Source organism: Hyla sarda, chromosome 3, assembly GCF_029499605.1.
Source record: "Hyla sarda isolate aHylSar1 chromosome 3, aHylSar1.hap1, whole genome shotgun sequence".
In the NCBI taxonomy this organism is placed as follows: Eukaryota; Metazoa; Chordata; class Amphibia; order Anura; family Hylidae; genus Hyla; species Hyla sarda.
This window is the reverse complement of record NC_079191.1, coordinates 297,660,403-297,668,433: the sequence shown is the minus strand read 5'-3', so window position 1 is coordinate 297,668,433 and position 8,031 is coordinate 297,660,403.

Sequence of the window (8,031 nt, the reverse complement as noted above, 5' to 3'; positions counted from 1 at the left end):
AGAAGGAGTCACATTTGCAAATTTTGCTGAAATGGGGGGGGGGGGGGGCATGTCGCATTTAGGAAGTTCCTATGGTGTCTTAATAGATAAATGTTCATTAAAGTGGGATGTGAAAAGGAAAATTTAGATTTTTTTACACTAAAATGCTGGGGTTACCCCAAATTTTTCATTTTCACAAGTGGTAACAGGACAAAATGTCACCATAAATTGGTAAGTACATTTCTTTGAAGTAAGGACATACCTCATATCTGGGCGTAAACAGCTCTGCGGGTGCACACCGGTCACTGAAGAGCAGGAGCGCAGTCAAGGGCCTTGAGTGTCTACATAGCTGCCTATGGAGCCAGAACAGCGGGACCCCCCCCCCCCCCCACTCAAGGAGCGTTACATAGGGTAAATTACAAAAATGGGGCACAGTGGGACATAAAATCACAAAACAGGTTATGTTCCCAGAATGATGACCTAGAGCATAGCCAAAACTAAAAAAAATATGCTCATCCCAAACCCTATGCTCTGAATCGTCATTCTGGGAATGTGATGTGTGTGACCGTCCCTAACCTGTTGCCTCAAATGCGCACTCCGCTCAGGTGGAGAGAGAGCGCTGTGCATTTGAGGCAACATAAAAGTCCCCGATGATAGTGACTCAGTGACCCATGACCCATTTTTGGAAAAAATACCCCCAGAGGTCTTATGATTTTATTTTATTTTTTTTATGAAATTTTTTTTGGGGCAATTTAGTGGATTATGGGGTTAAAACTTGGAATGTACTCTGGACACTTGTGTGTAGTGTTTGCTTGGTGTTTAGTTTTTTTTTTGTTTCATAACGGAGAATGATTTATAATCACACATCGTTATATATAAAACTTAACGCTGTGGCCCAAAAAAAATGGGGGGCCAAATGCAGCGCTCTGAACCCCTAATAGGACCGGGTCAAGCTGAAAAAACCCAGGTGGACCCTTGAGGATCTATTGGGGGGGATTTTTTACTTTTTTCAATTTTTAACCTCCTACCTGTCTCTGCATACAAACTCACCCTGACTAAATGACCCTTCTTCAGCCTTTAGGGGCTCCGATCTCAGCAGAGGGGGGGGGGGGGTCCCTGGCTCTTTCTCACAGCCCTGCCCGCTGACTGATTGATACAGGAGGTGATTGGGGGTGTATTTTACATCCCTGATCACCATGTATCTCCGTGTGTTGGGGTCACACGTGACCCATATGACTGGAATTGCAGCAAATCGCCCCTGGGCATATGCACGGGGTGCCTGCTGACAGAAATTCCCACAGGCATACAGGTACGCCCTGAGTCCGCTCCCGATCTATAACACGGGGCCACGGCGTGCCTCTAACAACGGCCGGGACCCATGGCTAATAGCGCGCGGCATTGATCGTTGAATGACTCGTCTAAAATGAAAGTGAAACCATGCCGGTTAGCTCAGGGAGCTGTTCAGGATAGCTGTGGTGAAATCGCGGCATCCCGAACAGCTTACAGGACAGCTGGAGGGTCCCTACCTGCCTCCTCGCTGTCCGATCGCCGAATGACTGCTCGGTGCCTGAGATCCAGGCATGAGCAGTCAAGCGGCAGAATCATCGATCACTGGTTTATTATGAGAAACCAGTGATCAATGTGAAAGATCAATGTGTGCAGTGTTATAGGTCCCTATGGTAGCTATAACACTGCAAAAAAAAAGTGAAAAAAAAAGTGAATAAAGATCATTTAACCCCTCCCCTATTAAAAGTTTGAATCACCCCCCCTTTTCCCATAAAAAAAAACTGTGTAAATAAAAATAAACATATGTGGTATCGCTGTGTGCGGAAATGTCCAAATTATAAAAATATATAATTAATTAAACCGCACAGTCAATGGCGTGCGCGCAAAAAAATTCCAAAGTCCAAAATAGTGCATTTTTGGTCACTTTTTAAATCATGAAAAAATGAATATAAAGCATTCAATAAGTCCTATCAATGCAAAAATGGTACCGCTAAAAACTTCAGATCACGGCGCAAAAAAGGAGCCCTCATACCGCCCCATACACGGAAAAATAAAAAAGTTATAGGGGTCAGAAGATGACAATTTTAAACGTATAAATTTTCCTGCATGTAGTTTAGATTTTTTCCAGAATAAAAAGAAGGTGTCATTTTTACCGAAAAATGTACTGTGCAGAAACGGAAGCCCCCAAAAGTTACAAAATTGCGGTTTTCTTTTTCAATTTTGTCTCACATTTTTTTTTAATGATTCGCCATAGATTTTTGGGTAAAATGACTGACGTCATTACAAAGTAGAATTGGTGGCGCAAAAAAAAAGCCATCATATGGATTTTTAGGTGAAAGATTGAAAGAGTTATGATTTTTTTAAAGGTAAGGAGGAAAAAATGAAAATGCAAAAACGGAAAAACCCCGGGTCCTTAAGGGGTTAAGTACCAGGGAGCGAAGGCGTACCTGTACGCCCTGGGTCCCTAAGTGGTTAAAGGGACAGTGGTCAGATGTGCAAAAAAAAATTCTGGTCCTTAAGGTGAAAATGGCCTTGGTGCAGGCCTTTCTGAATTGGGGGAATGTTATATGGTCAGATGAAACCAAAATAGAACTTTTTGGTAAAAACTCAACTCGTCGTGTTTGGTGGAGAAAGAATGCAGAGTTGCATTCAAAGAACACCATACCTACTGTGAAGCATGGGGGTGGAAACATCATGCTTTGAGGCAGTTTTTCTGCCAAGGAACCAGGACGGCTGATCCATGTAAAGGAAAGAATGAATGGGGCCATGTATCATGAGATTTTGAGTGAAAACCTCCTTCCATCAGCAAGGGCATTGAAGATGAAACATGGCTGGGTCTTTCAGCATGACAATGATCCCAAACACACCACCCGGGCAATGAAGGAGTGCTTCGTAAGAAACATTTCAAGGTCCTGGAGTGGCCTAGCCAGTCTCCAGATCTAAACCCCATATAATACCTTTGGAGGGAGTTAAAAGTCTGTGTTGCTTAGCAACAGCCCAAAAACATCACTGCTCTAGAGGAGATCTGCATGAAGGAATGGGCCAAAATACCAGCAACAGTGTATGAAAACCTTGTGAAGACTTGAAGAAAACGTTTGACCTCTGTCATTGCCAACAAAGGGTATATAACAAAGTATTGAGATGATCTTTTGTTATTGACCGAATACTTATTTGAAAATGTGATTTTATGCTTTTTTTTCTCATTCTGTCTCTCACAGTTGGGGTATATCTATGATGAGCCTCTCTCATCTTTTTAAGTGGGAGAACTTGCACAATTGGTGGCTAACAAAAAACTTTTTTGCTCCCACTGTATGTAAAGTGCTCTGCGGGCACAGTAGAGGGCTTAGAAGGGACGAGAACAGCAAAAAAAAAAAAAAAAAAAAACACATGGCACACTATTGTGAAAACTATACCCCTCATGGCATGTAACAAGGGGTACAGTGAGCCTTAACACCCCACAGGTGTTTGATGGCTTTTCGTTAAAGTCGGATGTGTAAATAAATAAAAATTTTCACTAAAATGCAGTTTTTTCACTAATTTACCATTTTTACAAGAGGTAATAGGAGAAAATGCTATATGTAAGTATAGAGTATGGAAATACCCCATATGTGGATGTAAAGTGCTCTGCGGGCGAACTACAATGCTCAGAAGAGAAGGAGCGCCATTGAGCTTTTGGAGAGAGAATTTGTTTGGAATGGAAGTCGGGGGCCATGTGCATTTACAAAGCCCCCATGTCGCCAGAACAGTGGACCCCCCCCCCCACATGTGACCCCATTTGGAAACTACACCCCTTACAGAATTTAATAAGGGGTGCAATGAGTATTTACACCCCACTGGCGTTTGACAGATCTTTGAAACAGTGGGCTGTGCAAATGAAAAATTACATTTTTCATTTTCACGGACCACTGTTCCAAAAATCTACCAGACACCTGTGGGGTGTTAATGCTCACTGCACCCATTATTACATTACGTTAGGCTTGTAGCTTCCAAAATGGGGTCACATGTGGGGGGGGGGGGGGGGGGAGTCCACTGTTTTGGTACCATGGAGACTTTGTAAACTCACATGGCCTTCAATTCCAGACACATTCTCTCTCCAAAAGCCCAATGGAGCTCCTTCTCTTCTGAGCATTGTGGTGTGCCCACAGAGCACTTTACATCCACATATGGGGTATTTCCATACTCAGAAGAAATGGGGTTACAAATTTTGGGGGGGCTTTTTTTTTTATTTTTCCTTGTGAAAATGAAAACTTTTGTGTAAGGCTGGAATTCCACTAGTTTTTTTATTTTTGGGGAAAATGCCAAGAGAAACGCCAATTCTGCCGCATGGCATTTTTTCAGCCAAAAAAACCCCGCTGTGGCCAGATGTTAGCTGTAAATCAATGAGAAATCGCAAAATTCGTTTTCAACTTTGCATTTTTCAGTTTGGTGTTTTAAATCCTTTTGCCATTTTTTCACTCTTTTTCAGCTCCTTTGTGGTTTTGCAGAATTGCAACATGTTGAGCCTGTGTCGTATTTTCCCCTGAAAGTGTGGCCTTTTTCTCCCATATAAGTCTATGGGAGTAAAAAAAACGCCAAGAAAATTGCCATGTGGGTTTTAACTTTGGCGTTTTTGCAGACGTTTTTTATTCTTTTTTGGACTTTAGCGATCCAAAAAGTGATGGAGATACCTTTTTTTTATACATTTTCGCAGGGTACCATTAAAAAAATAATATAAAAAAAGATACAGTAGTGATGAAAAAAATTGTATTTAACGAAATGTATCTTTTAATTAATTTTTTTTTAACAGGGATCAATTTATGAGTGCGGGCAAAGCACTAAAAATGTAGCCGACAATAATAAAAATCTAGTGTGTGTGTGTTTTATTTTTCTTAAATTTTTAAATTTTTTAGATAGTACTACTACCCCAGCTTGGAACTCACTGTTCCATCATGGGAGTAGTAGTACCTGTACTAATTGACAGATTGCCCCGGGTCCGTTGTGATCTTTCTGTATAATGTATAGATGCAGTCGGCCGCTCTTCTATGGTCCCCTGCACTGCCGTATATATACACCTATTCATATTTCCCACAGAGAGCTGTGATTGGCCAGATGGTTCCAGCCCATCACAACTCTCTGTGGGAAATATGAATAGGTGTATATATACGTCAGTGCAGGGGACCATAGAAGAGTGGCCGGCTACATCTATTATACAGGAGGATCACAGCGAGTGTCAGGAGTGACATCCGCTGTGATCTTTCCTAAACTGTAGGTACTACTGTTCCCAACATGGAGCACACTCTGCTCCATGTTGGGAGCTGTAGTGCCTGCATTAATAGACAGATTGCAACAGGTGTCAGAAGTTACGATCGCTGCGATCTGTCTATTAATGCAGGTACAACAGCACCCAGCATGTAGTAGCTGCAGTTCACCCCTTAACGACGCAGGACGTATATTTACGTCCTGCGCCGGCTTCCACGATATGAAACGGGATCGTGCCGCGATCCCGCATCATATCGCGTCGGTCACGGCGCTCTTCAACGGCCTGGACCCGCGGCTAATACCACACATCGCCGATCGCGGCGATGTGCGGTATTAACCCTTTAGAAGCGGTGGTCAGAGCTGACCGCCGCTTCTAAAGTGAAAGTGACCCGGCTGCTCAGTCGGGCTGTTCGGGACCGCCGCGGTGAAATAACGGCGTCCCGAACAGCTGACAGGACACCGGGAGGGCCCTTACCTGCCTCCTCGGTGTCCGATCGGCGAATGACTGCTCCGTGCCTGAGATCCAGGCAGGAGCAGTCAAGCGCCGATAACACTGATCACAGGCGTGTTAATACACGCCTGTGATCTGTGTAAAAGATCAGTGTGTGCAGTGTTATAGGTCCCTATGGGACCTATAACACTGCAAAAAAAATGTAAAAAAAAAGTGTTAATAAAGGTCATTTAACCCCTTCCCTAATAAAAGTTTGAATCACCCCCCTTTTCCCATAAAAAAAATAAAACTGTGTAAAAAAATAAATAAATAAACATATGTTGTATCGCCGCGTGTGTAAATGTCCGAACTATAAAAATATATCATTAATTAAACCGCAAGGTCAATGGCGTACGCACAAAAAAATTCCAAAGTCCAAAAAAGCGTATTTTGGTCACTTTTTATACCATTAAAAAATGAATAAAAAGTGACCAAAAAGTCCGATCAAAACAAAAATCGTACTGATAAAAACTTCATATTATGGCGCAAAAAATGAGCCCTCAAACCGCCCTGTATGTGGAAAAATAAAAAAGTTATAGGGGTCAGAAGATGACATTTTTAAACGTATAAATTTTCCTGCATGTAGTTATGATTTTTTCCAGAAGTGCAACAAAATCAAACCTATATAAGTAGGGTATCATTTTAACCGTATGGACCTACAGAATAATGATAAGGTATAATTTTTACCGAAATATGCACTGCGTAGAAACGGAAGCCCCCAAAAGTTACAAAATGGCGTTTTTTTTTTCCGATTTTTGTCGCACAATGATTTTTTTTTCCGTTTCGCCGTGCATGTTTGGGTAAAATGACTAATGTCACTGCAAAGCAGAATTGGCGACGCAAAAAATAAGCCATAATGTGGATTTTTAGGTGGAAAATTTAAAGGGTTATGATTTTTAAAAGGTAAGGAGGAAAAAACGAAAGTGCAAAAACGGAAAAACCCTGAGTCCTTAAGGGGTTAAGGACAGATCACAGCGGGTGTCACTCCTGACACCCGATGTGATCGTCCTATCTATTGCTGAGATGCAGAGCGGCTCTCTACAGCACTCACATCTATGCACTATACTCCAGGCCGGTCAGTGATGTGAATTGAACATCACTGATTCATATTTCCCTCTGAGAGCGGGGATTGTCTGCAACCATCCGGCCAATCCCCACTCTGGGAGGAAAATATGAATTTCTATTCACATCACTGGCTGGCCAGAGAACAGAGCAGAGATGCGAGTGCTGTATAGAGCGGCTCCGCATCTCTGCAATAGATAGGATGACTGCATCGGGTGTCAGGAGTGACAACCGGGGCAATATGTCTATTAGTACAGGTACTATTACTCCCATCATGGAACAGTCTGTTCCATGCTTGGAGTAGTAGTACTAACTAAAAAATGTTTTTAAAAAAATAGAGAATAAAAAAGTGAGACACACTTAATTAAAAACGAATTAAAGTTTTGTTATAAAAAATAAAAATGTTGTTAAATTTTCCCCCCATCCCTACTGCATCCTTTTTTTTTCTCTTTTTTTTTGGGGTACACAACAAATTTTGAAAAAAACACCAAAGGGGCCAAAAATGCAATTTCCACTGAAGTTCAAAAACGCCAGATGCAGGAAATTGCACTGGTGTTTTTTTCTGGCATTTTTTTTTCTGTGAAAAAAATGCATGGGAAAAAAAAACAAGTGGAATCCTAGCCTAACACCAGCATTTCAGTGAAATGTTTTTCCATCAAACACCTGTGGGGTGTTAAGGCTCATTTCTTCCGTTCCGTGAGGGGTGTAGTTTAAAAAATGGGGTCACATGTGGGTATTTCTTTTTTTGTATTTATGTCAGCACCGCTGTAAAATCAGCCACCCCTGTGCAAATCACCAATTTAGGCCTCAAATGTACATGGTGCGCTCTCACTCCTGAGCCCTGTTGTGCACCCGCAGCATTTTACGTCCACATATGGGGTATTTCCGTGCTCAGGAGAAATTGCGTTACAAATTTTGGTGGTCTTTTTTATTCTTTTCACCTCTTGTGAAAATTAAAAGTATGGGGCAACACCAGCATGATATTGTAAAAAATAAAGAAATTTTACAATAACATGCTGGTGTAGACCCCAACTTTACCTTATCATGAGGGGTAAAAGCAGAAAAAGCCCCACCCCCCCTCAAAAAAAAAAAAGTGTTACCCAATTTCTCTTGAGTACGAAAATACCCCATATGTGGCACTATACTGTTTCCTTGAAATACGAAAGGGCTCCGAAGTGAGAGAGCACCATGCGCATTTGAGGCCTCAATTAGAGATTTTCATAGGGATGTACCACAAAATTGGTCCCCTAGGGATC